We start from the raw sequence: 8492 nt of genomic DNA on the forward strand, positions 1-8492 counted from the left end.
ATCAGATACGGAAGAGGAAATCCTGGTGCTCATATTGGGTTGAACATTTTCTAGACCAGTGTTTCAGAAGGAAAGGCTAATGAGAAAAACATTTGCGAGATAGCATTAGTCATTGCTGATGATGAATCTAAGTTGACATACACACACACACACACACACACAATGAAGGATGATACACACACATACACAATGAAGCCAAGAAGAGGCTGATACAGAGAGAATTTGCTGGACTTCAGGTCTACTAAGAAGAAGGAACTCCTGAAGCGGAAGAATTTATACCATTAAGGAGCAGAGAGAACAGAGCACTGAATACTTAAGTTAAAATCAGCCAGGATGATGGTAAAGGTTAGGGTGGAGAGAAAGAACAAGGTTGAGGTGAAAAAGAATGCTGTGAGGCAGATACTATGTCTTCAATAAATAGGAAAGAATAATTAGGAGGTCAGTAGACTGTCACGAAAACAAAGAAGCAGGTAAGGCTGACAAGAAGGGTTAACCACAAATAATCAAATGGTACAAATATGCAAGAGTGAGTGATACATGGAAAGCCACTGCTTGATTGGGCTGCAGAGGGAAGAAAGCCACAGTGGAAAGCCAGGTGTCTATCTTGCTAGAGACTGTTTTTCACAATGAGATTGAAGGCAATGGAGAGCTGACTATCCTCAAATCAAGACTTTGTTCTATTTTCTTTAATTATAATGTAATAATTTCCACTTGATAGAAAAACGTAAGAATTAGGACAGAGAAAACAGATGGCAGTTCTATTTTTCTATTGCTTGTAATTATTTTTAATAATGTTTATATACTGAAATCTATAAATAAAGAAGTTGATGTGAAAGTAAACATAAAGCTTCTTTAAAAAGCAGTGAATTAACATGATAGAACATTTTTTACAAAGCAATGAATTAACATGATAGGACAAAGGAATTCATGAAATTATCCAGCTGCTGCTGCCTCTCAAAAATGATTGGGCTGAACAAGAAGTGGATGTCCACCATTTCTATGGGAGCAACTGGTAGAAGGATTTAATTAGACAAAATGCTGTACAGCATTTTATGTGGCAACAGTGTCTCTCATCTCTACCTTCTTACTTCATCTTTCATACCCTCAATGAAACTAAAATTGTACCACAAACTTCCATACTTAATGTTAAAACATAAAGATATATCCCTTATAATCAGCAAATACAGTCAGTATCATCCCTTATATGATACAAAATAGTGGACCTACTACCTATTGAGATAAGGTAAGAAAAAATAAATATAAAGTTAAAGGATTAAATTAAGGAATATTAAATAATTTTAAAATAATTTGAAAAATTTTAAATTTTAAAATTTAAAAATATTCTTAGATAAAAATGTTTACATAGAAAACTCAAATGAATCGAAATCTAAATGATTAAAATTAATAACTTCAGGAAAGTTAATGAATATAAAATAAATTATTGTTTAAAGTGCATTTTTATATTTCAGCAACTGGCAATTCTAAAATATAATTTTTAAAATGTAATCCCCCTGATAGTAAAAAAGAAAGAAAGGGAAAAAGCAGGTTATTTTTTAAGATGATTAAATATTACAAGCATAATAATTGTCTCCTTATTGATAGACAAATTCGTGGAATTCCAGGCAGAACTCAAAGATTTTTTTAAGGAAATTGAAAAAAAGAGGGATTTAAAAAGGCAGAAAGAAATTAATATTCTCAAGAATTAAAGACATTCCTGAAGAAGAAAAGGAGAAAGTAGAATAAGATGCAGGGATTTAGTGAATTGAAAATCAAGATTATTATGGTGCTGTTTATTAAGCAATGCTGTATTTCATAGAGATATAAAATAGATCAATGGAATAAAATAGAGATCAGAGACCTTACATGCATATAAAACTTGATTTATAACAGAGAGGTCATTGTAGAACAGTGGCAACGGGATAGACCCTTTAATGATAGTTTTTTGTATAGTAAAAACAAACACAAACCAACACACACACACAATGTTTTCTACTTCACATCATATAAAAATATCAGTTCTGGCAGATTATTGTTCCATATATGAAAAGAAATATTTTAAAGCATTAGAAGAAAATGTTTCCCCCAGATTAGAACAAAGAAAACCCACTTTTAAATAAAAGCACATAAATCATACAAGAGCAGATTACTTTCATTACATTAAAATGGAATGCTTCTGGTTAAAATGTTATCCCATTTAAAAAGTAAAAAGACTAATCACAGACAAAAAGGAGACATATTTAAGAAAGTAAACAGAAAAGACTTGATCTTTAGAATATATGTCACATCATAAATCTATACATAAAAGAAAAATGACCCAATAGAAAATAGCAAGTATGGGGCCGGGCGCGGTGGCTCAAGCCTGTAATCCCAGCACTGTGGGAGGCCGAGGCGGGTGGATCACGAGGTCAAGAGATCGAGACCATCCTGGTCAACAGGGTGAAACCCCGTCTCTACTAAAAATACAAAAAATTAGCTGGGCATGGTGGCGCATGCCTGTAATCCCAGCGACTCAGGAGCTGGGGCAGGAGAATTGCCTGAACCCGGGAGGCGGAGGTTGCGGTGAGCCGAGATCGCGCCATTGCACTCCAGCCTGGGTAACAAGAGCGAAACTCCGTCTCAAAAAAAAGAAAAGAAAATAGCAAGTATGATAAACAAGTGAGTCATAAAAGAAATCTTAGTGGTCAAAAAACTTTTAAAGATACTTTATTCCACTTATTGCACAAAAAACTTTTAAGATACTTTATTGTATAACTAAGAAAATACAATTTAAAACCAGAGTGATGAACAATTCAATGCTTCAGCATTTTGTAAAAATTAAGATGTCAGCAATACCTAATACTGCAAAGAGTATAGAGCAGAAGGAATGCATACACAGCTAAGAGAGGTGTCAGAAGTTACAGCTCCTTGAGAAAGGGCTGTAAAATGTCACCAACATATCTATTGGCTAGAGATATGACATCACTTTATCCACCAAGTCTATTTCTAGGTTCATAATTCAAAGAAAGAACTCTTGCTTATAACCAAGAATATGTGTAAAACAACATTCATAGGAGTCTTATTTATTAAAAAAAAAAAAAAAAAAACTAGAAACAACCTAACTATCCATCAGCAAAATAATAAATAAATAAACTATTATATAATCACACTATTGACTACAATGAGCTGTGAAAAAAAAAAAACTAAAACTTTACAAATAAACATAGATAATGTAAAAACATCTTAAGTGACAATTAGGTTACAGAAGAAAACAGAGAGTAAAATATCAAGTGTGTGTGTATGTGATATATGTATATAAGCATACACACACATAAATACTCTCTTGAAAATATCATTTTTCTCTTGCTATCTTCTCCTGAAACACTGTTATCTCTCTTTTGGTAGGTAGACAGACAGAAAGACAGATAGATAGATAGATAGATAGATAGACAGACACACAGACATATAGACACATAGACAGATAGACAGACAGACAGACAGACAGACAGACAGACAGACAGATAGATAGTTAGATAGATAGATAGATAGATATACCCCTTCAGGGCTTGAGGAAGGAAGGGAAAGCCTGGAGCCATGGAGTTGTGCTATATTTGGTACTTCAAATACATGGGTATTATTTTAGTTCTTAAGCTAGGTAGCGTTTACTAGATGTGTATTATTTTATTTCTAGTATTCCTTGTTATGTGTTTGAGTTTTCCTTATTTCTTGGAGAGTCAACTGCACCAGCACAAATGAAATCTGTAAGAACCTGCCCTGTGGTATTGAAATAAGAGTGATAAGATAGAGCCCCTCTTGTGAGGAATACTAGAGTCATCACATCATTATAACTTATTCATTAATTTGGGAAGGAAAGATGTCTCTGGTCGAGGGTTTGGAGCTGGTAGTTTCACTAACCAGCATAAAGAGTGCCTGGGAAAGAGTATGATGTAGCTCAGCACTTGTCTCAGTGTGCACATAGATTAGCTGTTATTAGTGATTATAGCATCTAGGCATTTGAGAACACAGGAGAAGCAGAAAGTTCTTTCTGACCTTCCCCCTGTCTTATCTTTTAAAGCAGGTCATGGCTGAGTATAGTGCCTATAATACCAGCACTTTGGGAGGCCAAGTGGGGAAGATTACTTGAGCATAGTTCGAAACCAGCCTAGAAAACGTAATGAGACTCCTCCTCTCCAAAAAAAAATTTTTTTAATTAGCTGGGCACAGTGGCATATGCCTGTAACCCCAGTTCCTCTTAAAGCTGAGGTGGGAGGATCACTTGAGCCCAGGAGTTCAAGGCTGCAGTGAGCTATGATTGTGCAATTGTACTTCAGCCTGGGTGACATAATGAGATTCTATGTCCCAAAAATATAAAAATAAAAAAATAAATAAAGCAGATTATAAAACCTAGGAAGAATTTCTGCTCTTCCCCTGATGAGGGTCATATGATCCTCATATAAGAGGTCCCCTCCCTGTAACTGGAGAAAAGGTGCCAAAGACACAGAGATGCCAAGAAAAATCTGAACAAACAGTTCTTGCAAATTTCCCCCAGAGTATTACCATTAGATCATATCCCCTGTATCCATACTTTCCCATGACTATCCATTCTTCATCAAACCTAAGCATAAAAACATACAGATTTCCTTGTGCTTTGGGTCTCCATTTCTGAAGGCTCTCAAGCCATGTAAAACTTACATTAAATAAATGTGTAGACCTTTCTCTTGTTAATCTATTATTTGTTATAGAGAAATTAGCCGTAAACCTAACTGAGCCATGTTACATATTCATGTTCTTGAGAAAGAGTAACCTCAGTTTCTGGGAATTTTATCCACAAGTCACAGTTTCACATATATTTATATTACTGAATAGTAAAAATCCTTCCATCATTTGTTTAGTAGAGTGCAAAAGATCAAATGCATAAAATGTGGGGGTGGGTTATTGCAAGGTTAAATAAATGACCATGGTGAGCCTGCTGTGGGGACAGGTGCCAATTTCAAATCAACTTATAATGGGATTCTGGTTATTGCAGTTTCACTCAATCTCAGGTTCCAACATGGATTTAGAGAATCATTGCCCATCTGAGCTGCAGGAGACCTCATGAAACACTTTGGCCCAGACCCACACTGTCGGCATTTGGGTAACTAAGCCATTCCAGACAGATGCTTCCTTAATGGCTGGCCTCTGAATCTTCTCCAAGTCCTCCATGTTCCACTTAGCATTACATTGCTTTTCAGTTGGAGAGGCATTTTTTTTTCTTTGACCTGGCGTATCAGTTAAATTTTTCTTTTTAATCCTTTTTATTCTGTGCAATAGCTAGTCTTCACACAGAGAGCTGTGATTGAGTTAATTTGATTGATACAAACCAGGAAATAAGGCAATTTATTCTTTTCTAATAAATAACAATCCTTTAGAAGTTGGATCATTTAAAAATTAGAAGAACAAAGCATTTGATTATGGTTGGTAATCATGCAGCAGCAGTGGTCTAGTCAGGATAATAATAAGGAAGGAAGAAATACTGTTTCTCTATGTTTAGAACCAACCTCATTTTTGAGGATTCTTCGTTTCTAACCAAATTCAAATTGCCTGTTGGAGTTTGTTTACTCTTGGGCAGACATGACTTTCTCTTTCTCCAGAGAGAAAAACAAGCCTTGTACAATTCTAAAATAATCTCATAAAACTTTGGGGGACTTTATTTGCTCTCATGAAACATTTGGAATGTTAAGGAATCAGAATCATTAAAATAAACATTAAATTTTGCGTCCAACAGCAAACATTATGAGAGCGTTACAAAATTTACACAAAATTTACATCTCAAAAACTGATAAGAGTTTAGAAATTAATCTATGGCATGCACATACTGCATTGCTAACACTTAATTTCTAACTTTCAGTATATATAAACTTTCATAATAGAGAACACCCTCTTCTTAGAATAGACCATGAGCTCCTTAAAAAAAAAAGTGACATTTCTATCTTATTCACCAATATATCCCAGAAATTAGCATACCATTTGTCCCATTATAGGAATTAATTACCTTTCTAATTATTTCTAACTGTTATGAAAACAATGGACTATTTTATCTGTAAAAAACAGCATGCTTTCCTAATATTTACGGTATTTTTAAAAATAAATAAATCCAGACAACTGGATATCCACACACAAAAGAATAGAACTGAAAATGTTAACTCAAAATTGATCAAAGACTCAATTATAAGAACTAAATCAACAAAGCTACCAGAAGGAAACATAGGTGTACATCTCCATGATCTTGTGGTATGCAATGGTGTCTTTGACATAACACATCATCAAAATTAAAAGCTTGCACTTCAAAGAACACCAACAAGGAAGTAAAAATTCAACCCACAGAATCGTACACTTTTGAGTGGGAGAATTGTGTCTCCTGTGAATTATTTCCTAATAAAGTTATTTAAAGTATAAAATAAAATAGGAATCAAATTAGAAAAAATAAAAGTAGATACCTGTATGGTAAATACTATACAACATCACTGAGGGAATAAAGAAGTTTTAGACAAATGGAGAAATATATCAATGGATTGGAAGGCTGAGTATTGTAGTAATAATGTTAATAATCAATGTATGGCTTATCAAAGCCTCCCTATTCTGAAATAGTAGTCAATGACACCTACAAAGCTTCATTATTTTCTTCCCTAACACCTATCCATGGATCAAAAATTAAAGGATTATTACTAATAAGAATACCAGATATTTATAAAGGAAAAATTAATCCATTGGTATTAGACTTCTTGCATTATTTTAAGAAAATTACAGAGGTGAGCAATTTATAACCTACATTTTAATTCTAAGCCAAACTGTAATTTATACATAATGGCAATTAAAACATAATTTAAAATATGTAAATCCTCATAAGTGTGACATCCACAACATCACCCTGAAAAAAAAACATTGTGGAGAAGATCCAAGATGGCCAAATAGGAAAAGCTCTGTATTGCAGTTACCAGGAAAAGTGCAGAGGATGAGTGATCACTGCATTTCCAAACAAATTTTTACTGCCCACAGACCAGGAGATTCCCAGATGGAAAAGCGTCACAAGTCTCCAGCAAGGCTGTTTCAGTCAGCACAGAGGGTCTCCACACAAAAACTCATACAAATCTGGGCACCATTTCAACTGGTGCTTGAAATGCCTGGGAGACAGAGTTGCCAGTTCACCTGAAAAAAAAGGATGCTGAAACAGGGAGCCAGGTGATCTGGCTCAGCTGGTCCCACTCTCACAAAGACCAGCAATCTGAAACTCTCTGGACCGAGAATTTCACAGCAAGCACAGCTGGACCCAGGAAAGTCCAGCTCTGTGGGGGAAAGGATGTCCACCATTACTGAGGCAGTCCACCATTACCAAGGCAGTCCACCATTACTGAAACAGACTGCCATTACTAAGGCAGTTCTAACTATACCTCTATAAACAAAACTGCAAGGAAGTTCACACAGCAGATAGGCAGAGCCCATGGCAGCTCAGCAATGCCTCTGCTGGCAGACTGTAACTAGGCTACCTCCTCCCTGGTCAGGGCATCTCTAGAAAAAAGGCAGCAGCACATCAGGAACTTATAAATAAAGCCCTGCCTTCCCAGGACAGAGTACCTGGGGAAGAAAGGCAGTTATGAGTTCCACTGCAGCAGATTTAAAAGTACCTGCCCAACATCTCTGAATGGAACAATGGAGCTCACAACTCGGCACTAGAGCTCCTATAAGGGACAGACTGTCTCCTCAAGCAGCTCCCTGATCCCCATATATCCAAAGAGACACCTCATAAAGGAGAGCTCAGGCTGACATCTGGCAGGTATCCTTCTGGGACAAAGATAACAGAAGGAGCAACTGGCAGCAACCCTTACTGTCCTGCAGCCACTGCAGGTGATTCCCCAGGCAAGCAAGGTCTGGAGTGGAACTCAAGCAGTCCTACAGCAGAGGGGCCTGACTGCTACAAGGAAAACTAAAAAACAGAAAGAAACAACTTCATCATCAACAAAAAGGACATCTACTCCAAACCTCATCTGAAAGTCACCAACTACAAAGACCACAGGTAGATAAATCCACAAAGATGGGAAGAAACCAGCACAAAAAGGATGAAAACAGCCAAAACCAGAATGCTTCTCCTCCTATAAGGGACCACAACTCCTCACCAGCAAGGGAACAAGGCTGAATGGAGAATAAGTCTGATGAATTCACAGAAACGGGCTTCAGAAGGTAGGTATTAACAAATTTCTCTGAGCTAAAAGAACATGTTCTAACCCAATGCAAAGAAACTAAGAACCTTGAAAAAAGGTTTGATGAAATGCTAATGAGAATAGACAGATTAAAGAGGAATATAAATCAACTGATGAAGCTGAAAAACACAATATAAGAACTTCACGAAGCATATACAAGTTTCAATAGCCGAATCAACCAAGCAGAAGAAAGGATATCAGAAACTGAAGATCAACTCAATGAAATAAAATGAGAAGGCAAGATTAGAGAAAAAAGAGTAAAAAGAAAGGAACGAAACCTCC

This window comes from Cebus imitator, unplaced genomic scaffold, assembly GCF_001604975.1.
Source record: "Cebus imitator isolate Cc_AM_T3 unplaced genomic scaffold, Cebus_imitator-1.0 Scaffold479, whole genome shotgun sequence".
In the NCBI taxonomy this organism is placed as follows: Eukaryota; Metazoa; Chordata; class Mammalia; order Primates; family Cebidae; genus Cebus; species Cebus imitator.